The following is a 26,305-nucleotide window of genomic DNA, read 5'->3' as shown; positions in this document are numbered from 1 at the left end:
GAGGGGCACCTGGGTAGCTCAGTCAGTTAAGCGTCTGACTCTTTTTTTTTCAACGTTTTTTTTTTTTTTTTTTTTAATTTATTTTTGGGACAGAGAGAGACAGAGCATGAACGGGGGAGGGGCAGAGAGAGAGGGAGACACAGAATCGGAAACAGGCTCCAGGCTCCGAGCCATCAGCCCAGAGCCTGATGCGGGGCTCGAACTCACGGACCGCGAGATCGTGACCTGGCTGAAGTCGGACGCTTAACCGACTGCGCCACCCAGGCGCCCCATGACTCTTGATTTTGGCTCAGGTCATGATCTTATGGATCATGGGATCGAGCCCTGTGTTGGGCTCTGTGCGGACAGCGTGGAGACTACTTGGGATATTCTCTCTCTCTCTGCCCCTCCCCCAACTTGCACTCGCACACACGCTCCCTCTCTTTCTCTCTCTTTCAAAAATAAATAAATAAACTTAAAAAAAAAAAAAAAAGGCTGTTCCAAGGGAAGGTGGATCATAAAGGGGCCTCAGGGGACTCATGTTCTGGTTACAGTAACACCTGAATGTATGGAAAGCATTAATTAAATGCACTGCATTCATGGATCAGGAACAATGTGTACTGTGTTTCCATGAAGCAGAGAGACATTAAAACCATGAACTGCATAGTCTCTTAGAGACCCTGCACCCCACGGTAGCCAGGACATCCTTGCACCCTAGAGTTTGTAGAAGCCACTCAAGTTCCAGCTGGGTACATGTGAAGCAACCAGCAGACTGACAGGGTTCAGTAGAAGCTGTCCACAAGTGGAACAAAGATCAGATGGAGAACCACGTGCTACAACAACTGACAGATCCAGCCCTCGCATGCTGCTCCTGAGGCACTGCGAGTGCTCGAGGAGAATCAGAGGGAATACAGCGTGGAGTAGGAGTGCGGTAACGAGATTACAGTCGAGAACCAAAGGTAAGGGCCGAAAACAGTCTCTAAATGTGCAAACATGTAAAACTGTAATTAACCACTAAAAATTCCTGGCCAACAGAACCATGATCACTTACGTGATGGACCTGAGGGTGCAGTGAAGCTTATGGTAAAGCCCTGCCTCTGCTTAAGATAAAACTCTAAGGAAATGCACATGCACATCTGGCAAGAATTTGAAAGAAAACAGAAACTGAGGAACATTCTTAAAGTTGTTTGTCTCTGTGACTAGAATGGTTTAATATATACCTTAGGTTGATATGTTAGGAATAAATAATTTTGTTTATTGAGCCACAATTTACTAAGGAATATTTTATTCATTTGTATCCATGTCTTTATAGCCACCTGCCTATTTACCCAGACACATTGTGGACGCTTGAAGTCAACATGTGCCAAGGAAGCTCACCATCTCCACGAAACGTGCCCTCTCTGGTGCCCCTGCCTCCCTCACCAGCCCCTGCCCAGAGTCAGCTCAGACCCCAGGAAGTGCTTTCTTCCTGATTCTGCGACACATTTCAGCACCAACCAGATCTTTGAAAGTTCCCAACCTTGGGGCACCTGGGTGGCTCAGTCAGTTGAGCGTCCAGCTTTGGCTCAGGTCATGATCTCATGGTTCATGAGTTTGAGCCCCACGTCAGGCTCTGGGCTGACAGCTCAGAGCCTGGAACCTGCTTTGGATTCTGTGTTTCCCCCTCTCTCTGCCCCTCCCCTGCTCATGTTCTGTCTCTCTCTCTCTCAAAAATAGGAAGGAAGGAAGGAAGGAAGGAAGGAAGGAAGGAAGGAAGGAAGGAAGGAAGGAAGGAAGGAACAGTCCCAACCTTTACAGAGTACTGGAAGTAATGAATCCATGTGTATTTTTTTTCAAATTCATTTAAATTTGATAACAAATAAAAAAATAATAATAATAAAAAAAAATAAATTTGATAACAAATAAAAAGATTCTTCAGCCTGTCAAAGGCTGAAAATATCTGACATAAACCCAGGAATCAGCAAGGTTTTTCTGTGAAGGACCAGGGAATAAATGTTCTGGGCTGTGTGGGCCATGCAGTCTCTAAGCCCTTGAGCCCAGAGAGCTGCACTATAGTGTGACCAACAGTGTGCCAATAAACCTTTATTTACAAACACAGCCAGTGAGCAGCACTTTGTGGACACCTCTCACACCAGCCTAAAGGATAAAGATCAAACGACTCAGCATGAAAAGTACTAACTAGAACTCCCTTGATGTCAAGGCTCAGGACCCGGCTCTCCACCCTCACAGTGAAAAGTCCTGAGACCCCCATTCTCACACTGCAGGATGTTCTCTCCCTCCATCCTCGGGTCCTCACTGCCCCTCCCAAACCTGCATCATCTTTCTCTCTCTTTGCTGGTTCCCAAGGGAACAGTGAAGGAGCACTACCCTGCGTACCACACCTCCCAGCACGGCTCAGCACACTCTCAGGCACCCACTACCCAGAGCCCGGCCCGGACCAGCCAGCTGGTGACAGTCTGGACACAAAATCACAATTGCAGCTGCCCCCGCAAACCACGTGGGTGGGAAGAGCACAACATATCCACCTGATGGTATCACCGTCTTTAAAATTTCTCCTTTTCGGGGCGCCTGGGTGGCGCAGTCGGTTGAGCGTCTGACTTCGGCCAGGTCACGATCTCGCGGTCCGTGAGTTCGAGCCCCGCGTCAGGCTCTGGGCTGATGGCTCGGAGCCTGGAGCCTGTTTCCGATTCTGTGTCTCCCTCTCTCTCTGCCCCTCCCCCGTTCATGCTCTGTCTCTCTCTGTCCCAAAAATAAATAAAAAACGTTGGAAAAAAAAAAAATTAAAAAAAAAAAATTAAAAAAAAATAAAAAATAAAATAAAATAAAATTTCTCCTTTTCTTCAGCCACAAAATATTGACACATTTCCTCCAGCTTGCTGGGTGCTGCATGGAGAGCAGAGGACAGGCCAGCACGGGCCTGCCCTCAGCTCAGGGGGTGCAGAACCTCCTGGGGAAAGAGGACCCACATGAATGACTAAGACAACGCGATGCCCCAGCCTCCTGCCTGCGTGCCCTTGCCCCCACCCATGAGACAAACCAGCTGGCCGTCCTCTAGCTCACAGACCGGGGCAGCTGAGTCCCAGAGGCAGGCCTGTGGTAACCTGGCACCCTCACTTACCCTCAGTAACACCTGGACCATTGTTCAGTCAAGAAGTATTTGGTGAGTAGCAAATGAACAGGGGAAAATGTGTGAACCAAATGTCAAAGATGACAATTCTGTGTATCTTTATCTTTAGCCACAGGAGAAGGACGGCTACATGTTAGATCATCATCCTGAAATGCATGAACAGAGCCTGTACTGTCAACGTATTAAAAACCAAAAAGCACAGATACTGCATGCAATGAATATATTACATAGTACTCCCCACAAGGTGTATGCTCACACTTGTGGGGGAGGCAGGAGACACCTTTCCCAACACACCCACTTCCCATATTTGATCATGTTACCCTAACCCAGCCCTATCTTTAGAGGGTAATGAATGCGGTCCCCACTCCTTTATTAACAGCTGTGTTCACAGTCCTCTTTGGAAAAACACAGAAGACGCTGGTTAATCTCCATTCCCTTCTATGTCCCCCTCACTGCCACCTCCAGCAGCTACCTTGTAGAGATCCACTCTGTTCTAGAAAAACAAAACACATGACACCATGAATGGGGCAACTAGTCTGATGGTGTGCACAGCAAACTGTAAGTTTTTACTGTGGACATTTCCAAACACACACAAAAGTAAAGTGGACAACACAATCCATGTTCCTGTATCCACTGACCAGGTGCAATAATCACCCCTTGTGCCTCCCACCCCTTCTAGGAGGGCTTGGAGTAAGTTTGAGAAAACCTAATACTGTATATATCTCTAACACATGAGGACTTGTACAAGATGTAATTACAAAGCCATGATCACATCTAGCAAAATTAACAATTGTTCCTTAATATATAAATTTCTAATATCCAGTCAGTGTTAAATCTTCCCCAACTGACTTTTAAAAATGTCATCTTAGGGGGTGCCTCGGTGGCTCAGTTGGTTAAGCGTCAGACTCTTGATGTCAGCTCCCGTCACGATCTCCAGGTTTGTGAGATCAAGCCCGGCACTCTGCATTGACCGAGTGACCTGGCTTGGGATTCTCTGTCTCTCTCTCTCCCTTTATGCCCCTCTCCCTACTTGCATTCACTCCCACGTGTGCTCTCTCTCTCTCTCAAAATAAATAACTAAACGACAAAAAAAATTTAACGTCATCTTATAGTTGAATTATTTGACTCAGGAACCAAACGAGGTGCACACATCTCATATATTGGATGGACTCATTAATATTTATTGTCTTCATATGAACCAGATGAACTGGTTGATGATTTTTCTGATCCTTTCTCAGAATATTCACTTGGTAAAGGCCTCCTTATCTGACTACAAAAAGGCCAGCCTCTGTCATTTTTTTCCTAATTCTGGTTCCCACTTAACTGGCAGAGCACCTCTGGAATCACCAATGAAAGAAACCCTTGCCTCCTTAGCAGCTCCGGCATGATATGCTGGACTCCCTACAGGATCTCGCACCCACATCAGCCTAGACAAACAGGGCTGGCCCTAAAAATAAAGATCTACAACAGGTGGGGAGGGTGGGGGCCCACACACAGCACCACAGTTAACACACAAAGATGGACATCCACTCCAAAACCTCCTTCTCCAAGGGGTTATATCCGGCCTCCCAGGAAAGTATGATAAAAACAGAAAGAATCATGTCTTTAATCCTTTGCAGTGTTATTATCCACATCCTGAATTCTCTTGGCAAGGTCAAAACCTCACATGTGTAGGACTAAATTTTTTCCATTTGGAGATATTCTAATTCCCCTCTAAGTCTGCATGGGTGGATTTTCAATTCTTTTCTTTTCTTTAGCTTCAGAAACCGGGAGTCTGAAGAAGTGGTCGGAAAGTGAGGTGAGTGGGCTCCAAGGGAAGGTACTTTCCTTTGGCTGTGACGCCCTCTATAAACACAGAACAAAGCAAACAAACCTTAGTGTATATCCTTCCAGCAAAGTCTCACCCAGGCACGTCAGCCTGCACATTCCCCATCTGCTGCCCAGCAGCACAGAGAACTTCTCCCGAGGCCCAGCAGTGCTCAGGAACGACTCTTAGGCCAGAAGTGGGTCACTTGGGAAATCTGTGGTGCCTCATCCCCAAATTCTGGTTTAATTGACAGGGGTGTGGCCTCAGTGCTAGGATTTCCAAAAGCTTCTGACAGTTCTCACAATCCACGTGTCATGTCCGCATTTGTCCCAAGGGTGAATGTGGGAGCCTCAGTGGTACCTGCCAGCTCATTGTCCCATCCTATGCTCCCAACAACCCCACAACACTCCCACCTTCCACATGAGTAGACTGAGATGCAGAGAGGCTAACTGGATGGCACACTTGGGATTCAAGTCCAGACAGGCATGCTCTCTCTCTCTCTCTCTCTCAAAATAAATAAACATTTTTAAATGTTTCATTTTTGCAATCCCTATCAAAATAACACCAGCATTCTTCACAAAGCTAGAACAAACAAGCCTAAAATTTATATGGAACCAGAAGAGACCCCGAATAGCCAAAGCAATCTTGAAAAAGAAAACCAAAGCTGGAGGCATCACAATCTACTGAGTCTAAGGAGTGGCAGCATAGTAGGTCTTTCAAGAGAAACAACCAATTCTCTCTTTAGTAGCATATGAAAGTTTTAACTTACTGGGATACCAAGCATCTGAGTGAAAACCTTTCCTAACTTGGTGAAACAGCTTCAGTGTTTCAATGTGCATTTCCTCTCAAATTTATGGATCATCTGTGCTTCCCCTGCTGGATTCATTCATACCTTTTGCTGCTCTCCTTTCTACGTCCACACAGTAGGATCTCTGACCAGGACCACCATCCCCCAAGCCTAAATCACAACCCCCACCCTTATTTCTTCAAACATAAAGCAAATTGTTAGGCTTTTGCTACAGGTGCTTGGGTGAGCCTGTTTATCACTCTCAAAAGTGGTGCAGACCCTCATACATGGCAGCTGATGTCCTCGACCTGATACTGTCACTGAAGGCATTACCAGACCATGCCCCTCAACAGACAATTAGATAACTGGAAGTCCAAGAGGCCAGGTGAACCTATCATCTCCTACCTCCACCTTTTTCTATTTTCTTACTCCCACCCTGTCATCAGCATCGCCATCATTACCATCATCAGCATCAACGTTATCACCATCACCACCATCACCATGGCCATCATGGTTGTCACCATCATCATTGTCATCATCACCATCACCACCACCATCACTATCATCATCACCACCATCATCAATATCACCATCACCATCCTTATCATAATCATCACCATCATCACCACTATCATGGCCATCATTATCGTCACCATCATCATTATCATCATCACCACCACCATCACCACTATCATTATCACCATCCTTATCATCATCACATCATCATCATGCTCATATCACTGTCATCATCACCATCACTACCACGATCATAGCCATCATCATTGTCACGATCATCAGCATGGTCATCATCCACCATCACCATCAAGACGGCCATCATCATCATTGTCATCATCATTACCATCATAATCAGTTACTATGTGATTTATTAAATATCACCTGGGTGCCAGATTCTATGCTAGACCATTTATGCTCATTATCACCAACCTTCAGACAAATAGTGTTATCTTCATTTTAGACATAAGGAAGTTGAAGTTCCAAGAGGTTAAGTAACTTGCTTAGGATAACATAGCTACTTAGAAAGGCTATTAAAGACAGGTACAGACCTCGATTCCAGCACTACCTAGTTGTGTGATCATGAGCAGTTCCTAAACAGCCTTGGGCCTCCTCTCCTATCATGTGATGACACTAAGAGTTCCCATCTCAAAAAAGATTTATGAAGGGACCCAGTGGCATCTCAACGGCCTCCATGATTTCCTCCTCTTCCCTGAGCCTGTCTTGATTCTCACTGATGTCACTTCTGTCCCTCCCCTCCTTACTCCTTATGTCTCTTCTTGGTTCTTCTTTCATGTAACTTCCCTTCCTGCATCTCACATATAAGTCCTTTGTGTGCTGCTTTATCCCCCATGAGACTGATGTTCACTGCAGGCATTTTTTGTTGTAACAGTTTTACCTAACATTCACTGAGTGTCCAATATTTGCTGCATATGTACCCAACATCTTACTTGCAGTACCTCATCTCACCTTCATGCCAAGAAGATAGTATTGTACTCACTCTACACACAAGCAAATTTGGGCATAGAAAGAGTCAGTCCTTATGAGTCCCCGGGAGACTTGGTTCTCATGCTCATTACCATGTCCATTATATGTCTCTGCCACAGACACTACCCTAAACATATGTGTCCAACAGCCTCCAGAAGATGCTCATTAAGAGCTGACTACATGCCAGGCATGTGCTAGACTTGGGCAGAAGATCTCTGATCTCCTGAGCCTAGAGCACAGATAGCCCACTGGTCATGTGCACTGAGCTGCTCAGCCAGGGAACACATTTCCAGGCCTCGAACTTAGATCCTCTCCCTTGTTGCCCAGTTGTTGTCTCATTGCTTGATACATCTGTGTAGTGATAAAAGGACCTCCACAAAGCAAATATAGAACTCATCTCCTCACATTCAATAGCATACGTTTAAGTCACTGGCCTCTCATAATTTGGGTAATTCTACTGCCAAAGACCTTGTAGGTCCCAGATCTGGCCTTGTTATGCTGTATTGGGTCCTGTTCTGGCCAACTGTTCATATTCCTGCTTTCCCTGCTACCCTATCCTATTTCTAGTTGACAAAATAACAGGCTTATTAAGTAGACAGTTTAAGATACAACTGGAATTTTGTGGCTCAAGTGAAATAAAGCATATGGAATCCTGTATAAGTTGTAAAACACCATGCAGGTATTAGTAACAACTGGTAGCTTTCTTATAGTCTTCCTGTATCTTGAGCTAATATCCTTACTAATGAAAAACAGGATACTATCACTCAATTAGACTAGGGTTATTTACCTAAGACAGTTTTACATTATAATCTACAATTTGTTAAATGGCAGGTTAGTCATCTGCATTGATTTGTGTGTCCACAGAGAAATACCTTTTATGCTAATGATCCTCCCGCTAACAAACCACAGAAGTAATAATGAGGAAACTGAACTCCTCCTCCATACCTTTGGCTTCGTTGCACAAAGCACAGCTGGCATTTTAGTGCAGAGATCATGGAAATTTTAGGGCTGGAAGGTTTCTTAAAGATCACATGGCCCAGTGTTTCTCAACTCTGACTGCACATCAGAGTCACTTCACGGAGCTTAAAATAAGAAGAAAGGAAGAAAAGAAAGAAGGCTGATGCCCAGGCCCCACTCCCCAAAGAGTCTGATTCAAGTCTGCCAGCCAATGCCTGAACACCAGTATTATTTAAAAGCTTCCAGGTATTTCTAATGGGCAACCAAAGCTGATAACCACTGATCTAGCCAAACTCCTCATTTTACAAGTGAGAAATCCAGCATCTTCAATGGAAAAGCAACTTGAATAGAGAAGGTCAAGAAAATGGCTGGTGGCCCAGGCTGGCCCCAAGGGTCCTGACTTCCAGTCACAGAGGTCATGACCACAGTGTGTATACAAAGGTACACATGCACACATGTGCACACACACACATGCACACATGTACACACACAGACATACGCACACAACAGATGAATCAATGGCATCAGGCTTCCAGATTAAGAAAATGAAACCATTAATCCAAAATAAACAGACAAAAATGTATACATTTGGGGCCTAGTTGTTTTGTTTCTGTTTCTTTTCAGAGAATGAAGAAACAAAACACTAACTACTGATACATCTTCATTTCTGATAGAGAAGAGCCTACCAGTCCTGCTGAAACAGTGAGCACAAGCAGCTCAAGACCACCTCCACCCCCACCCCCACCCCCACTAACTTTGACCCAATTGGGTCAGAAGGAGACATGTGACTCAGTGGGTTAAGTCTGAAGCTTGGCCTGAGCCAATCAAATTAACAGATGGAGTTGGCAACTCAGGCAACTGGGCATATGAAAATGGCAACTGGCCCTCACAACTCTCCGCCACCACCCACAGTGGTCTTACTAATGCTGCGGTGAATTTATGTTCCTTAAAACAAATAAAAAAAAAAAAAAATCCTACCAAAGTCATCAGAGTAGCCAAACAACATTTGTTCGTGCCACACAGCAAGTTGAGAGAAACCTAGCCAAAGGAAAACATAAGGAATGGGGATTTTTCCTACCATCATAATGGGATCTGACTTGTTGGCAAATAGTAGAGTGAAAGGAGGAATTCCATTCCAACAACTGGAAAAAAAGAATATGTATTCTGTTTTGCCAGAAAACTAAGATTGACCAATAAGATCAGACCACTAAAAAGACAACTATGTGTTTTCCTAGTGGCTTATAAGATATTCTGCTTTTTATGTATTTACTTTTATTTCTTACATTTCTGCAGCTTTCCAGAATCTCAAATAACCTGACTGAGGAAACTTTCCGGGTGGGTGTCTGGGATAAGCCCTACCCTCCACTCCACGAGGAAGCAGGCAGAGTCCCCCAAAGGCCCACAAGAGGGTATTCATGGCAGCCTTCCTTACAACAGCCAGACACTGGGAACAACCTAAGCACAGCCCATTTCTCCATGGAACAGTACTCAGGAGCAAATGAACAAACACATGCCATGGGAGGTAAAGGATAACGCCAGTCACTGGGGTGGAGAGCGAACTCAATTACTGTGCCACCACCACCCCGCCATGCTGTAGGGACATACACAACCTTGAGTGCACATGTCAGGGAATTCAAGGAGTGAGCTGACATGCATCTTGGTGAGAGAACACAGAAGGCTGGCTGGGAGGGGGTTGCGCAGGGGGGGCAGTGAGTCAGCATAGAAGGTTGGGGGGGGTACGCAGGGGGGGCAGTGAGTCAGCTCTTTCCCCAGTAAGCACCACCCCACCCCAGGGACTTTGTGAGGGTGGAGCACCAGCAGCCGCAGGCCCCACCTGGCGGCCAGAGCATCACCTCTCCTACCCTTGTTCATCTTTGTTGGAGTGAACCCTGAAGGACTTTAAAACCCTACTTGTCTTCAGTTCTGATAAGGCCAGTGCTTGTCTGGACCACAGCTTTGGGTGACTGCTACCTGAACACATCCATTAATCTTGTGCTAGTTCCAATCTCTTCACCATGTCAACCGCTCAAGCACTCAACCCTTGGCCTTGAACTGACCTGGCCTCTGCAAGAGCAGACTGCCTACTTCGGGGAGCTGGAGGCCTATCCAGACAAGACGCTAATGCCGAGAGCCCCTTGGATCACCGAGTTTCCCTCCTCATTCTCTCCTCTTCTTTCAGAGGATCAGTCTTTTTTAAGCAGAGATCTGAGAGTTTGTTTGTTTCCCAAAATGGAGGAAAGGACAGGAAAGTAAACTATCCTCCTGTCACACCTCACAGGGCCCTTTAATCAGAGGGAAGCCAAGGAACAGCTACTCTCCACTTTGAAAGGTAAAGCTGGAGGCCTGCACAGCAGCCCACGCCTTGTCCTTGCAGGTGAAGAAAGTCTCTATAGGACTGGGCCTTCACTCTCTCCCCCTGCTCCTACACACAAAGCTCCTGGATCTGCCATCACAGTGATCCTTACGGGGTCTCACACGTGCACATTTACCTGCTTTTCAGTCTCTGAAATTTCTTCCAATTCTGAGAATAAGTCTGAACCCCCACTAACAACACGGATTTCGAGCCAAATGAATAAAGGGGGGAGGAGACCCTCTACAAATTGTTTTCTCTTATTTCTGAATGTAAAAGTAAAACCAAGAACCTCCCCAAATTGAGGGATGCTCTGACCACAGGATTTCTCCGAGGTTTGGGTGTATGTATGAGACTCCCGATTCATTCTATCACTGAAATTCATTTTCAGGCAAACAGGGACACTCAGTTACAAGACAGCCCAAGTCTCCAGCGGGGGTTGCCTGGAACATAGTTATTCATGCTTCAGTGCTCATCTAACCCATAAATGACCATCTCCTCTTCTGCCGGCTTCATAAAGAGTTCACAAGAGGCACATAATGGTTACCATGGGTGTTAATAGGCATCTTAAAGGCACATGATGGTGGGCCACTATGATTCCATGCAGTTTTGAGAAGCAAATGGTAAGTTCAGTCAGAGGAAGAGAGGGCTGGGTCAGCTGTGGGTTCTAGATGGGATTCTGTCCCTGTGCCACCACATTTAACATCTAAGAGACTGACTTTGCCATCTGTTAAATGAGAACAAAAATACCTCAGGGAGAAAAAAAAAATTGCTCAAAGATGTTACAAAAATCTAATGAGATAACATATGTGAAAACACTCAGAAGTATAAAACCCAATGCAAACTCCTATTATTTAATGCTATTTCAGTTACAAAAGAGACAAGTAGGGTATTAATCCAGCAGGAACATCTCACAAGCTCAAGCCCTGGTAACAAAGTAAGGCAGTTTCCAAAACAACCCCCAACCAAGCCTAATCGCATGAAGTCGGCTGCAGTGAAAACCACCAGAGTCAGAGTGTGACAGAGACCACTGGTCACCCACCCGTTAACGGATGCCTGACACACAGACCTGCCTCCGTGGAACCTGTGCTTCAAAAGTATTCACAGGTCAATGCTCCAGCAGGAGACGGCATCCCAGAAGTACCAAGGGCTCACCCCAGAGGCATGCCAGGGCCCTGAGAGATGAATGTCCACCTGTAGTGGCATCAAGCTGGCTGGAAATCAGCCCCCCTGCCCTCCTCAGAGCAGCGTGTTGGACGCTTGCCAACAACACCGCTGGCTTAACCACTGCAGTTCGGCCTAACAGTCTCCCATACGCTAAAAAAAAGTAAGTTTTTTTTTAAAAATATGATCTTGAGGACTCAAGTTTAGTATAAAATTTTGCTTTAATGATAGTTTTTGTGCTTTTCAAAGTGGCACAACCACTGATACACATTATTCATCCAGGCTCTTGGTTGTGGCTGAAAATATCAATAGCTTCTGATCCCCAACACGAACTTCCTGTCTCCACCAATGCTTCCAGCAAAATGAATCAAAATTAAATCGGGATTTAGCAGATTTCTCTAAATATTGCAGCAATTCTTGACTCCGAGTCTTAGTAAGTGAGAAGCAACTGTGAAAATATGTTAAAACCTTAAAACCATTCCTGCCACAAACCAGTGCCCATTCTCTGAATAGACTCTCCCTGGAACAAGCTGCTTCCGTGTGTGGTCACCCCCGTGGCTGGCATGCATGAGCCCACCCCTGGAATGGCACCCTGGAACTGAGCTGACCCATGGGAGAGCAGGCAGGGGCCCCCCAATCACATACAGATGCACACACCCACGTCATCTCTACTCCCACAAGTGCTGCTGCAGAATGGGAAAAGGCAGGACATTCTGGATGGCTTTCTGATCACCATGGCAACTGGGCTCTGGGAGAGGAGGGAGAGGAGGGAGAGGAGGAAGAGGAGGAAGAGGAGGAAAGGCCTCCCAGCTCTGTGCAGTGATAGCTTCATAAACTGCAAAGCACATTCCCCAGACATGGGCATCTGAGAAGAGCACGGTTATACACTCAGATATTCAGGTTGGCTTGAAAGCAGCTAATGAGATCGCCATCTTGGCTTCAAGAGATAGCCCGAGCCATCCGACCGTCTAACAGCTGACAGTTTCGATGTGGGAAAGAATGAGCTATTGCTTTAAATATCAATTTTTAAAATCAGGTTGGCTGCAAGTATCATAAAAACAAACTGTTTTTAGCATTTGAAAGAAAAAGAAAAAACTGCAAAGCAAAAACTATTCCAATACAAACCTATTAGCATTTCTTGGTTCTGATATAATCAAATCTGCTTGGTTTGCCTCAATGAAGCACTGGACGATCCTGTACAATAGAACATTTCCTTCCTTCTATGCTGGTGGCATTCTTAGACACCAGGATCTAGAATGTGTAACACCAAAGTGACATCAGAGCATAGACAAATCAGCCAAGACTCGGGCCAGGAAGAAAGGCCAGGGTAGGTATGGGAGGCAGACACAGCTCCTCGGTCACCGTCTGCACAGAACACGGCAGTGTCACCCACTTACAGCTGACCATTCATCACAGCAAACCCTGAACCAAATGGAAGAGGCACAGGGCACCAAGAGACTCCATACATGGAATTTGCTCATCCATCAAAAAGGGGCGCCTGGGTGGCTCAGTCGGTTAGGCGACCGACTCTTGGTTTTGGCTCAGGTCATGATCTCACAGTTTTGTGAATTTGAGCCCCGCGTTGGGCTCTGTGCTGGCGGTGTGGGGCCTGCTTGGGATTCTCTCTTCCTCTCTCTCTGCCCCTACCCCACTCACACTGTCTTTGTCTCTCTCAAAAGTAAATAAACTTTTAAAAATTAAAAAAATAACTGATTAAACTTTCAGAACAATGATGGGAAAGATGGATCCTGGACCCTGCAGAAAACACTATCTATAACTGGCATTTCTAGTTAACTTTCCCCCAAGAAACACGCTGAGTGGTTCTGGGTTTAGATATGCCATGGGAAACAGCAAATGAGTTTCATCGAGTAGATAATTAATTGCCCCATCCCACCTTCAAAATTGTAGATTGGAGTTAATTCAATGAATTAGTATATGAATCCAGAAACTGGGGACTAAAGGAAAGACATTATTTTAAGAGTGTCTCAGCAAATGTGCACATCTACTGTCCTCAAAGTCAGGAATCCATCTGGGAAATGGGGCAATTCCTCTTGCATTCCCTTCCACTGTGAGGAGAGGTGGACCTTCACAAGATGGAGGTAAAAAGGCAAATCCACTGGGCAGGACGACATCTAAGAACAGTTAGGAAAGCAGGGTGCCGGGGCTCTGGGGAAAATGAGCTGCTTGGCTGGAGCAAGTGTCCTGTCAGAGAACGGTCCTAGAGAGAGGCCGGCTGAGCAAAGGCCAACCAGGTAGGATATTTAAACTGTACCCTATGCGGGCGCCTGGGTGGCTCAGTCGGTTGAGCCTCCGACTTTGGCTCAGGTCATGATCTCACGGTCTGTGGGTTCGAGCCCCGCATCGGGCTCTGTGCTGACAGCTCAGAGCCTGGAGCCTGCTTCGGATTCTGTGTCTCCCTCTCTCTCTGACCCTCCCCCATTCATGCTCTGTCTCTCTCTGTCTCAAAAATAAAAAATAAGCATTAAAAAAAATTTTTTTAATAAAATAAAAAATAAACTGGACCCTGTGGATGGGCAGCATCCTGAGGGCTTCACAGCAGGGCAATGGTGAGTGCAACACGAAGCTGCAGCAGGCCACCTCTGTGCCCCTGGGAACGGGGCCAAGGAGCCATTCTAATATTAACGTGCAATTCCAAGGTACACTCAGCAGGGCCTATCTTGGTTCACTGTTAATTGACTCCAGCAGTGAGAACTAAAATACAGTCTAAGTGAGGGTCACGAGGCGGTCTGGCGGGGAAGAAGTCTGGGGATCAGAGACCTCAGAACCATAACATGCAGAAATACAACCTATAAGAGTCCACTTCCTTACCATCCTGACTTGAGGGGAGAGGCAGCGTGCCTAGGTTCTGAACCTACCTTTATCACCCCTGGGATTTGTATTACCGTTTATTCGGAACAAATATACACATGTTGTTTCCCCATCATCAATTGTTTCGGTTATAAAGTCACACCCAATATGACTAAATTGGGATCACATCAGTGATGTTGTATATGTGGGTGTGCACGGGTATGCACACACATGTCCGTGAGTGTGTGCATGTGCACAAATGGAGCTGAATCAGTTTTAATTCATCATTAAAGTGAAGGCTCAAAAGTGCATTTATTTCCTGTTAATATGCCAAATTAAACTTTGCTTCACACTGTTTAACTCAGTAATTAATTTCCATTCCCTTTCAAGTTTGATTAATTGGAATTTAGAGCACAACAAGCCTCCTGGTCACGCCAAGTGATGTAATCCCACATCTCTGGGCTGTGGGTCTGCGTGTGGGGTGCTCGCTGCCCCTCTGTGAGGACAAGGGGGCACGATCCTGCTCAGAGAGCAGCCCTGGACAATAAAAATTGTTTCAACAATTAATTAACCGAGCACAATACAAAGGGGGCGAGTGTGCTACTTGCCGGATCTTTCTCATGAGGAAGCGCCTGGCACATTCTCTGCCTATGGACATGGCGAATGGCCTGGCAGGGCACACCACTGGTAAGCACCGGTGCCTCTGGGTGTGGTGATGGCGGCAGAGTGAAGGGATGTGGAGGAAGTTCTTTGCCTTTGATTCTATGTTTCCAAAGTGTTCGATTTTAATGCAAATATGTCCTTGCACTATTTGTAGAATTTATTTTCGAAGCAACACATGATGAACAAGAAAAGCAGAGGAAGACCCCAGTGACTAACACTTTCTCTTTTTTTCCATAGCCTATTCCTTTTTTTTTTTTTTTTTTTAATTTACGTATTCTCAAGTTAGCTAACATACAATGTAGTCTTGGCTTCAGTAGATTCCTGTGATTCATCACATACATATAACACCCAGTGCCCATCACCTTAATGCCCATCACTCCTTTTCCCAACCTCCCCAAACCCCCATCCCCTTCAACCCTCAGTTTGTTCTCTGTATTTAAGAGTCTCACGATTAACACTTTAGTTTTTTATACAATTAGACTTGGTACCACCTTCTTTTATCAAAATAACTCCAAAGTGGGCTAGAGTAACAATAATGCTCTATTTCTCACACTACGTGGTGGGCTCACTGGTGTGTACTTTCTTGCACTCACGTTATTTGAGCATATTGAACATTATGTATAAAGATTTTAGAACAGGAAAGACAATGTGCTCAAATGGAAGAATTTTAGAATGAGCTATGGTGTTATCCTTGGGGTAATTTTTTGTGTGTACTTTATTATTTATTTCCAGATCTTATAGGTTATAGTTAGGAAAAATAAAACTTTTTATTTTAAAAATCCATTTAATAGATGTGAGTACAAGCAGTGAGAACTTATACACTACGACTTAGTACAAAATTATGCCTTCCTGTTCCTTCCTTGATCTCTAACAACTTCCTTCATTCTGCCAACTGTTACTGATGATTTCTGCATATCAGGTTAACATCCTAGCCCCAGAATACAAGGACATTCCCCAATCTCAGGAGCTTATGAGGAGTGGGTGAGCAAGGGCGCACACGCTGCTGTCTAAGAAGAGAGGAGGAGCCGATTCTAAACCAACCAGGACTTCTGACAGAGGAGATTCCGGGTGTCACCACTGCAACATTCATGAAACGATATGTGTCAGCTAGAAAATTACAAATAGAAGACACATCTTTTATTTCTAATAAGTTTAATTTTTACATGAGCTTCACACCATGACATCCTTGTCAAGCCCCCAGGAGTGCTTTAACCTGGCGGCATGTCTCTGGAAAACCAGGGCACTAGAAAGTTCCGGAGACCATCACCATGTAGTCTGAGAGATAATTTTGCTTTACATTTTATGGATAATATGTGTATGGTGGCTCCTAAAACATTTGGTTCTAATTTTCTACTCCCCAAACAGCTATTCAGCTTTACACCAACACACATAAGTGTCTGAGTTGTTAAATGTGCCAAATTTTCTATTAAGCAAAACGAAACAAACAAAACCTCTTTTTTTCCCACGCAAAAACCTTTGAAATCTCAGAGTGTCCTTTCTACACGTTTCTCAAAATGTAAATAGATTTAATGGCTCTGGTACTGTGAACTGCAGAAAGGGCACTTACTGTCCACATACAACACTTGACGCTGTATCAGAAAGGGAGGATAGAATAGGTTTCAGCGTGTGGCACTGTCCCTCCCAGATCACAGACTTGTAGCCCCTTGACCCACAGAAAACGGGGGCAGATACGGCCGCAGCGCAGCACAGAAACCGTTTTGGACGAGGACTCGCCTTCGGGTCGCACATCAAATGAAGGCTCCCCGGGGGAAAAAAACATGAGCTTGGACAGGCAACCCTACTCTTCCCCTTCCCACCTCCACTCCTCAGGACTCAAAACAGACTCCAGCTCAGGTATAGAATACGGGAGGGCTGCCAGGAGGCACAGGCTGGCCCTGTAATGGGCAAGAAGAGTCACTTCTACCTATCTACACGCTGCTCCCACGCCGCCCCCCACCCCAATAAGTGAACCACACTCATCACACCCCTTCTTGGGCATTCCCCCTTCCTGTGACTCCCCAAACTGCAACTATCAGAATCCATGCTTACACCAGTTTACAATCTGGTCACAAGATGTAGGTAGGGTCCCTAAGCAGGTTATAGAAGTGCCTTTCTGCGAAAAGCACAGTCAGTTCCAAGTCCTGCCAGGTCAGCCCTAGCCCTGACCAAGATCAGCTACCCCAACAGGGAGGGAGTGTGAGTGAGGGTTCACAACCTCCCGTGTGCCAATCCTTGGCCAAGACAGAGGAAGTACCGGAAGGCAGCGAGTGAGTGAGGCCAGGCTGACAGGGAACAGGACAGGTGAGTGTCCAAGAGTACTTTGTGGGTGGGAACCTAATGGCAGAGGCAAGAAGGAGGGTGGCCAGGCAAAGAGTGGTCTGATTCCATAAATGGTCCCCATTCCACCAGCAACGCTCTCACAAACCCAGGGCACTTTCCTGAAGACAATGAGCTGGGCTGACTCAGGGAAAGGCACAGGGAACAGCAGGAAAGGATCACTCATTCAATGGTTACCATTCATCTCCAAGATGTCGACTTCCACGTCAGAATGCAGATTGTCAGGAAATCAGGAAATACTTCCTACATGCACATTATAACTAGCAGAAGAAAGGTAGTACTTGAAGACTCCTCAAAAATCTTAATTTCAGGGGCGCCTGGGTGGCTCAGTCGGTTAAGTGGCCAACTTCGGCTCAGGTCGTGATCTCGCGGTCCGTGAGTTGGAGCCCCGCGTTGGGCTCTGTGCTGACAGCTCAGAGCCTGGAGCCCGTTTCGGATTCTGTGTCTCCCTCTCTCTCTCTCTCTGACCCTCCCCCGTTCATGCTCTGTCTCTCTCTGTCTCAAAAGTAAATAAACGTGAAAAAAAATTAAAAAAAAAAAATCTTCAATCCAGAAGAGAAGTTAAAACACAAACCTCAGGGCGCCTGGGTGTTTCAGTCAGTTAAGCGTCTGACTTGGGCTTAGGTCATGATCTCCCAGTCCCTGGGCTCAAGCCCCACGTGGGGCTCTGTGTTGACAGCTCAGGGCCTGGAGCCTGCTTCTGATTCTGTGTCTCCCTCTCTCTGCCCCTCCCCCTCTCACACTCTGTCTCTCTCTCTCTCAAAAATAAGCATTAAAAAATTAAAAAATTAAATAAAAAATATAAAACACAAACCTTGAAAAATACTCAGACATTGAGTGCCGTGAATAGGACAAACCATTTTTGGTGAGCAGTGGAAAGAAGGCAAGACCAGAGCACGAATGAGTGGGGAGGTGGGTAACTGGGGGAGGCGATGGGATCGGAGCAGTGCAGAGACAACAGAGAAATGAACAAGACAAAGGGAGGTCACCTTAAAGTAACCCTGAGGTTGGAGCCACCTGGTAAATGACCTCAAACGCTCATGCTGGCTTCAGGAGTCTAACCTCATTCCATGGGAAGAGGGGCAGTTGAAGGTCTCAGGCTAGGAGATGACAGCTGCAGGGTGAGAGTAGAAAGGAGAGCAAGGCAGGCCGCCCAGTCAGAGGAGAATGAGGCAAACGAGGGGCACAGGCCACAGTGGGAATGGAAACCAGACAAACAGAAGACACTGCAGAGGAGAGCTGGCAGGAACAGGGGTTTCTATGCACAAGGTCCCCCAAGACTGGGGCGCACAAACAAGAAGGATGACTTAGAAAAGCAAACTCAAATAATTCTGGCCATTCAAGAAAAAACTGGTAAGTGTTCCAGAAGCGCCATCTTAAGGGAAAGACATTACGTCAATCTAGAACAGGTAATAGAAAAGAGAGTTTATGTGCAGCCATACAAGTAGCCTAACTATCAGGAAAACAGATTTCTAAATTCTGTTTTCAGTGGATTTGTGGATTCTTTTTTCAGTGGTCAAGTGTTTTCCTAAATGGAAAACAATCAAAATCAGATATTCTGTCCTAAAAATAAATTCCAAAGGTGTAATAATCAACTATTCTTTACATATGTAAAGAAAAAACGAAAGCAGAATTATAAAGATTTTTTAAAGATGATGCTTATGCCGGGAAGTGAGATGTTCACTTTCATGCATGCCATGGGGGCACGAATTAAGGCCACGTTGCAGAAATTGGTTTTCCAGCATGTCACATGCCTCAAAAGTCCCACAGCCCATGCTCCACTAATCTGATTTGTAAGAATATTTTATAGGAAAATGATACAAAATACTAAATAAAACTTCAAGCACAAAGCTCTTTTCTGTTATGATATTTATATTAACTTAAACAATAGTGAACATAACTTAAATATTTAAAAAAAGAGAGAAATGCTTTTATAAGGTTATGTTATACTCACGTTTTGAACGTTAGGGAGAGGTTAAAGAGGAAGTTTGCAAATGGTTTTAGGAGCATCAGAAAATGCAGGCGGTTGAATGCTACCTGAAAACTCAAGACACATCGCTTCAGGTAGACTCTGAAGACATTTGCACAAAATGGGGAGAGGAGAAAGCCAAAGGCAGCGCTGCTACACTATTAACGAGACCACTGTGAGTGGTGCCTGCTATTTTCCGGCTATTTTCCATTTTTCACATCTCTGACATGAGCAGATGCCCATTAAAGGATGAGAAGTGAGAGAGGGAGACTAACAAGGCCCAAAAGGAGGAAGGGGAGGACACAAGTCCAGGAGAGGCACACAAGTGTGGGGTGAGCCTCAGGAGAGGCACCGGAAGCTGGAGCCTGTCAGAGCTGGGGCCCACCGACCGAGAGCACACGGGGGAAGAAGTGCAAGTTCACGTCCTCTGCTTGGAGGAGGCAGGAAAACAGAAAGAGGCGGTGAAACAGCCGCAAAGTCACCCTGCCTGTTCTGCTCTCTGGCCAGTTGGCTAAGGCTAAATCACACTGTGATGACGGCTCAGTCGGCCCGTGCCAACACCGGATTTTCCTGCAGGTCTACAGGTCTGCTGCAAGGGATGGAGCCTTCCCTCTGGGACCCGGCAAGACGAGTCTCCTGAGACATCACAGGTTGTGGCAAAAGTAACAGCCATGTGTGTAGTGGCTGCACCACCAGCACTCACTGTTCACTCCCTACGGGGAACCACGGAAGGGTGCTCCTCCCTAGAGGGGACCACGGAAGGGTGCTCCTCCCCCCAGCCGAAGCTCTACCATGGCGGGAACACATCAGCTTCCCCAGGTCCCTTCTCCGTGGAAGGAGCGGATTATCATTAAGAACTGAGGACACAGCAGGAGAACCACGCTTCCTGAAAGAAATTGCTTCGCTGACCCCAGGCAAATGGGCTCCCAGAATACTTAAAACACAACACGGATTACAAATGCCCCACTATGTGGGCACACAACAAATTAGTATAACTTTCCCCCTGAGCTTCAGAAATTTGTCAAGGCAACAAGCGTCTCCCAGTGGGTCCAGTGCAGCCTGGGTCACTGAAAGCTGTCCTCTGCAATTAGAGGGTTACCGAAAAGTGAAGAGTTTTAGAATATTCAAATCCTAAATTTCTTCCTAGTTTCTTGAAGTCTCCTGGTTTGCCTCATTTGCCTTCCTGGCCAGCTAGCTCAGTGAGGGCCCGCAGTGGAAACATACCTGACGAGTGAATGGATAAAAGAAAACATGAATGGCCACCAGTTGTCATTCCCACAACACCGGGAGTCTTCACAAGAGATGTCAGCCGCAGCCTTGAACACAAGCGCTGGCACACAACTCTCACACATTAACTCCCAAAAGCGTGCTTCCAGAATCATCCAAGGAAAGCAAGTGAATGTCATCGGTGAAGATCAAAACCCACAAATGTGGCCTCTATACCTTGCTGATAAAATGATCTCTTTTTTTAATTTTTTTTTAATGTTTATTTTTGACAGAGAGAGACAGAGCATGAGCGGGGGAGGGGCAGAGAGAGGGAGACACAAAATCCGAAGCAGGCTCCAGGCTCTGAGCTGTCGGCACAGAGCCCGATGCGGGGCTAGAACTCACAGACTGCGAGATCATGCCCTGAGCTGAAGTCGGACGCTCAACTGCCTGAGACACCCAGGCGCCCCAAAATGACCTTTAAAAGGCCATGTTCCTCAACATCTTTATCCGGAATTTCTAACACCATGAAGTTGTGATTTATCCAGACAAAACTATCATCAAGTCTGCCTCCTCGGAGTCTGGAAGCCCAGTCAGGATGAGCAAAGAACCACTACTTCAGTAACCCCACAGGGCTGCCTCATTACCCAGATAGCATGGTCAAAACAGGAGCATCACCTCCCAGAACAAGTAGTGAAGGGGCGCCTGGGGGGCTCAGTTGGTTGAGTGTCTAACGTCGGCTCAGGTCATGACCTCGCTGTTCCTGAGTTTGGGCCCTGCGTCAGACTCTGTGCTGACAGTGCAGAACCTGCTTGGGATTCTCTCTCCCTCTCTCTCTCTCTCTCTCTCTGCCCCTCCCCTGCTCACTCACTCTGTCTCTCTCTCAAAATAAACATTAAAAAAACAAAAAAACAAAAAAAGTAGTGAAAAGGGTTATCATGAAGCTGATTTTTTAAAAAAATTCTATGGAAACCCTGTTAAGCTCCCTGAAATGAGCCTTAGGAGCTGGGAGATCCTGAACACCACGCGTGTCTTCCCAGTGAAGCAGCGCCTCCCCCACAGAGCCAGATGCAGCCAGGTCTCCTCAACCAGAAAACCTCCTTGGCCGGAGGCCTCGGCTGTCCGGTTCCCACAGAGGCCAGGGGCCCCAGGGTGTCCAGATCCCACAGGGCCCCAGGGGCCCCAGGGTGTCCAGATCCAACGGGGGCCCAGGGTGTCCAGATCCCACAGGGGCCCAGGGGCCCCAGGGTGTCCAGATCCAACGGGGGCCCAGGGGCCTCAGGGTGTCCAGATCCCACAGGGGCCCAGGGGTCTCAGGGTATCCAGATTCCACAGGAGTCAGGAGCCCTAGACTGTCCAGATCCCATAGGGCCCAGGAGCCCCAGGGTGTCCGGATCCCACAGGCTTTCCCAGGCTTTCCGGGTGGTCACAACTCATATGGCATAGGTTTCACTGCTACTACCTCATCTCTTTTCAAATACACTGTACTTTTTCATCATCCCCCACTTGTCAAATTAAAGCTTCTTCTTTTTCTTTTCTTTTTTTTTTTTTTTTTTAGAGCAATAAAACAAAAGAGCTCAGTCTATCAAATTTTCCACAGCATGCTGGGCACCCCAGTAGATCACGACCTGCAGTTGACAGGCCCAGCTTGTGATCACTAAACACGAAAATAAAAATAAAAAACTGTTCTGAGCACTTCCAACAAAAATATTTATTTGGTCTGCTCCCTTCACACCTCAAGACACAGAATCCGAAGCAGGCTCCAGGCTCTGAGCTGTCGGCACAGAGCCCGATGCGGGGCTCGAACTCACAGACCGCGAGAGTCTCGGAAGGAAAAGGAGGACAGAAGGAAGGAGGGGAAGAGAAGATGGAGGGAAAGAGAAGAGGGAGGGAGGGAGGTTCCTTCACGTGCTCGTGGCTCAGAGCCCTGGCCCACTGAGGGCCAGCAGCAGCACCCCAGGAAGGGCCAACACGAGAAAGAAGCGGGGGTATGCGGCCTGAGAACTGACCCCAGCTGACCTCTCCCCCAGATTCGGCCTCAGCCCCACTCTACACACAGTGGGGCCCACTGAGGCTCTTTGTCCACTGACAGATACTGTTTACTGGAGCTGGAACACCGTCCTGGAGACGCAGGGTGCTGCCCCCTCCCCGCAGGGCCCCCCTGCCAAGCGTCAATCTCTGGATTTGTGGGGCTATTCTGTGTGCCGGTTCTTGTCCAGGTCCCTGCTCAGTACTACCCCACCCCACCTGAGACACCTGACATTCCTACCTCGAAGCTTCCATGTGAAGCCAGAACAGGGGTCTCATGCATCATCAGGGATACCCCCGTGGGAGCTGAGGGCCAGCACCTGACTCAGCAGGCCTGAACCTTTGAAAGGTCTGCCTTTCAAAATCAGCTCAGCAGACTCTGAAATGTCTTTATTAGGTAAGTTTTATTACAAAAGTAACACAAGATTGCTTTTTTTTAAAGATTGCTTTAATACATAAAGCAATACAAAGATCTTGAAACACAAGTTAATCTCCCCCATATATATCCTCCCCAAATTGCCCCTAGTTCCCCCAAAAGACACATTCTTCCTTCTGGTCATCTGCTGGGGTGGGAGTGGGGGAGCACTCCCAGAAAACAGAATCATATTATAACCACTACCCTGCAACTTACTTTTTCTATTTATCGCACAAGGGACATTTTTCCTGGTCAGGAAACAGACAGACACTTAACTCATTTTTTAAGTATCTATGTAATATTCCATACTATAGACCCAGCATAAGTTATGAAACTTCCCATATCAGTGGATTTACAGGTGTTACAGGTTTTGCCAGTATAAATACTGTGGCATACCCTCGCTTTTATATACGTGAATCCCCAAAACAAATCAAGTTATCAGTATATTTTTCATATAATAGATATTGCCAGATTACATTCCAAAAGACTGTAACCAACTCATGTGCTTACTAGCAAAGTGCATCTGGGCCCATCTCCCTGAGCCCTCACCAGTGCCAGGTATCATTCATCATGTGAATGTTTGGCAATCTGCAGGTAAGCTTTATATTCACATTTCCCCTAAGTAGTACTGAGGGTAAACACATTTTCATACAGTAAGTGGGCCATTTTCCTTCCTCCTCTGCAAACTACTATTCACATCTTTGCCTGTTTTCCTATTCAATTCTTTGCCTTTTTCTTATAGGGTGTAGGGGCTCTTCATAATTCAGAATAAGAACCTCCGGTCCACTGACATATTGCTAAATGGTTCTCCCAGTTTGGTTATCTTGTTTTGTTTTGTTTTTTTTCAATATATGAAATTTATTGTCAAATTGGTTTCCATACAACACCCAGTGCTCATCCCAAAAGGTGTCCTCTTCAATACCCATCACCCACCCTCCCCTCCCTCCCACCCCCCATCAACCCTCAGTTTGTTCTCAGTTTTTAACAGTCTCTTATGCTTTGGCTCTCTCCCACTCTAACCCCTTTTTTTTTTTTCCTTCCCCTCCCCCATGGGTTTCTGTTAAGTTTCTCAGGATCCACATAAGAGTGAAACCATATGGTATCTGTCTTTCTCTGTATGGCTTATTTCACTTAGCATAACACTCTCCAGTTCCATCCACATTGGTACAAAAGGCCATATTTCATTCTTTCTCATTGCCACGTAGTATTCCATTTTGTGTATAAACCACAATTTCTTTATCCATTCATCATTTGATGGACATTTAGGCTCTTTCCATAATTTGGCGATTGTTGAGAGTGCTGCTATAAACATTGGGGTACAAGTGCCCCTATGCATCAGTACTCCTGTATCCCTTGGGTAAATTCCTAGCAGTGCTATTGCTGGGTCATAGGGTAGGTCTATTTTTAATTTTCTGAGGAACCTCCACACTGCTTTCCAGAGCGGCTGCACCAATTTGCATTCCCACCAACAGTGCAAGAGGGTTCCCGTTTCTCCACATCCTCTCCAGCATCTATAGTCTCCTGATTTGTTCATTTTAGCCACTCTGACTGGCGTGAGGTGATATGTGAGTGTGGTTTTGATTTGTATTTCCCTGATAAGGAGCGACGTTGAACATCTTTTCATGTGCCTGTTGGCCATCCGGATGTCTTCTTTAGAGAAGTGTCTATTCATGTCTTCTGCCCATTTCTTCACTGGGTTATTTGTTTTTCGGGTGTGGAGTTTGGTGAGCTCTTTATAGATTTTGGATACTAGCCCTTTGTCTGATATGTCATTTGCAAATATCTTTTCCCATTCCGTTGGTTGCCTTTTCGTTTTGTTGGTTGTTTCCTTTGCTGTGCAGAAGCTTTTTATCTTCATAAGGTCCCAGTAATTCATTTTTGCTTTTAATTCCCTTGCCTTTGGGGATGTGTCAAATAAGAGATTGCTACGGCTGGGGTCAGAGAGGTCTTTTCCTGCTTTCTCCTCTAGGGTTTTGATGGTTTCCTGTCTCACATTCAGGTCCTTTATCCATTTTGAGTTTATTTTTGTGAATGGTGTGAGAAAGTGGTCTAGTTTCAACCTTCTGCATGTTGCTGTCCAGTTCTCCCAGCACCATTTATTAAAGAGACTGTCTTTTTTCCATTGGATGTTCTTTCCTGCTTTGTCAAAGATTAGTTGGCCATACGTTTGTGGGTCTAGTTCTGGGGTTTCTATTCTATTCCATTGGTCTATGTGTCTGTTTTTGTGCCAATACCATGCTGTCTTGATGATTACAGCTTTGTAGTAGAGGCTAAAGTCTGGGATTGTGATGCCTCCTGCTTTGGTCTTCTTCTTCAACATTACTTTGGCTATTCGGGGCCTTTTGTGGTTCCATATGAATTTTAGGATTGCTTGTTCTAGTTTTGAGAAGAATGCTGGTGCAATTTTGATTGGGATTGCATTGAATGTGTAGATAGCTTTGGGCAGTATTGACATTTTGACAATATTTATTCTTCCAATCCATGAGCAGGGAATGTCTTTCCATTTCTTTATATCTTCTTCAATTACCTTCATAAGCTTTCTATAGTTTTCAGCATACAGATCTTGTACATCTTTGGTTAGATTTATTCCTAGGTATTTTATGCTTCTTGATGCAATTGTGAATGGGATCAGTTTCTTTATTTGTCTTTCTGTGGCTTCATTGTTAGTGTATAAGAATGCAACTGATTTCTGTACATTGATTTTGTATCCTGCAACTTTGCTGAATTTATGTATCAGTTCTAGCAGACTTTTGGTGGAGTCTATCGGATTTTCCATGTATAATATCATGTCATCTGCAAAAAGCAAAAGCTTGACTTCATCTTTGCCAATTTTGATGCCTTTGATTTCCTTTTGTTGTCTGATTGCTGATGCTAGAACTTCCAACACTATGTTAAACAACAGCGGTGAGAGTGGGCATCCCTGCCGTGTTCCTGATCTCAGGGAAAAAGCTCTCAGTCTTTCCCCACTGAGGATGATGTTAGCTGTGGGCTTTTCATAAATGGCTTTTATGATCTTTAAGTATGTTCCTTCTATCCCGACTTTCTCAAGGGTTTTTATTAAGAAAGGGTGCTGGATTTTGTCAAAGGCCTTTTCTGCATCGATTGACAGGCTCATATGGTTCTTATCTTTTCTTTTCTTACTGTGATGTATCACGTTGATTGATTTGCGAATGTTGAACCAGCCCTGCATCCCAGGAATGAATCCCAC

The 26,305-nt window shown here is 45.7% G+C and overlaps 1 protein-coding gene and 1 long non-coding RNA gene across 6 annotated transcripts in view; both read right to left on the bottom strand.

Annotated features, from left to right (window-relative positions):
- PTPRN2 (protein tyrosine phosphatase receptor type N2) overlaps positions 1-26,305 on the bottom strand; it is an 831,667-nt gene that overhangs the window by 708,792 nt on the left and 96,570 nt on the right. The window lies entirely within an intron of this gene.
- LOC131508655 (uncharacterized) lies at positions 11,874-17,809 on the bottom strand. The gene is made up of 2 exons (XR_009260072.1): positions 12,797-17,809; positions 11,874-12,119 (listed from the first exon to the last, which is right to left on the bottom strand). It is a non-coding gene; the product is annotated as an uncharacterized LOC131508655 (long non-coding RNA).

This window comes from Neofelis nebulosa, chromosome 4 (assembly GCF_028018385.1).
Source record: "Neofelis nebulosa isolate mNeoNeb1 chromosome 4, mNeoNeb1.pri, whole genome shotgun sequence".
Classification (NCBI taxonomy): Eukaryota; Metazoa; Chordata; class Mammalia; order Carnivora; family Felidae; genus Neofelis; species Neofelis nebulosa.
The sequence above is the reverse complement of the archived record's forward strand: the minus strand, read 5'-3'. Positions and strand labels throughout refer to the sequence as shown.